Below are 1,264 nucleotides of genomic sequence, written 5' to 3'. Positions count from 1 at the left end.
TGTTGGAGTGGTTGTTGGAGTGGTTGTTGGAGTGGTTGTTGGAGTGATTGTTGGGGTGGTTGTTGGAGTGGTTGTTGGAGTGGTTGTTGGAGAGGTTGTTGGAGAGGTTGTTGGAGACGTTGTTGGAGACGTTGTTGGAGAGGTTGTTGGAGCGGTTGTTGGAGTGGTTGTTGGAGTGGTTGTTGGGGTGGTTGTTGGAGTGGTTGTTGGAGTGGTTGTTGGAGTGGTTGTTGGAGTGGTTGTTGGGGTGGTTGTTGGAGTGGTTGTTGGAGTGGTTGTTGGAGTGGTTGTTGGAGTGGTTGTTGGAGTTGTTGTTGGAGTGGTTGTTGGAGTGGTTGCTGGAGTGGTTGCTGGAGTGGTTGTTGGAGTAGTTGTTGGAGTGGTTGCTGGAGTGGTTGTTGGAGTGGTTGTTGGAGTGGTTGCTGCAGTGATTGTTGGAGTGGTTGTTGGAGTGGTTGTTGGAGTGGTTGTTGGAGTGGTTGTTGGAGTGGTTGTTGGAGTGGTGGTTGGAGTGGTTGTTGGAGTGTTTGTTGGAGTGGTGGTTGGAGTGGTTGTTGCAGTGGTTGTTGGAGTGGTTGTTGCAGTGAATGTTGGAGTGGTTGTTGGAGTGGTTGTTGGAGTGGTTGTTGGAGTGGTTGTTGGAGTGGTTGTTGGAGTGGTTGCTGGAGTGGTTGTCGGAGTGGTTAATGGGGTGGTTGTTGGAGTGGTTGTTGGGGTGGTTGTTGGAGTGGTTGTTGGAGTGGTTGTTGGAGTGGTTGTTGGAGTGGTTATTGGAGTGGTTGTTGGAGTGGTTGTTGGAGTGGTTGTTGGAGTGGTTGTTGGAGTGGTTGTTGGAGTGGTTGTTGCAGTGGTTGTTGGAGTGGTTGTTGGAGTGGTTGTTGGGGTGGTTGTTGCAGTGGTTGTTGGAGTGGTTGTTGGAGTGGTTGTTGGAGTGGTTGTTGGTGTGGTTGTTGGAGTGGTTGTTGGAGTGGTTGTTGGAGTGGTTGTTGGAGTGGTTGCTGGAGTGGTTGTTGGAGTGGTTGTTGGAGTGGATGTTGGAGCGGTTGTTGGAGTGGTTGTTGGAGTGGTTGTTGGAGTGTTTGTTGGGGTGGTTGTTTGAGTGGTTGTTGGAGTGGTTGTTGGAGTGTTTGTTGGAGTGGTTGTTGGGGTGGTTGTTGGAGTGGTTGTTGGAGTGGTTGTTGGAGTGGTTGTTGGAGTGGTTGTTGGAGTGGTTGTTGGAGTGGTTGTTGGAGTGGTTGTTGGAGTGGTTGCTGGAGTGGTTGTC

This window comes from Sycon ciliatum, chromosome 7 (assembly GCF_964019385.1).
Source record: "Sycon ciliatum chromosome 7, ocSycCili1.1, whole genome shotgun sequence".
NCBI lineage: Eukaryota > Metazoa > Porifera > Calcarea > Leucosolenida > Sycettidae > Sycon > Sycon ciliatum.
This window is presented reverse-complemented; position numbering follows the sequence as displayed.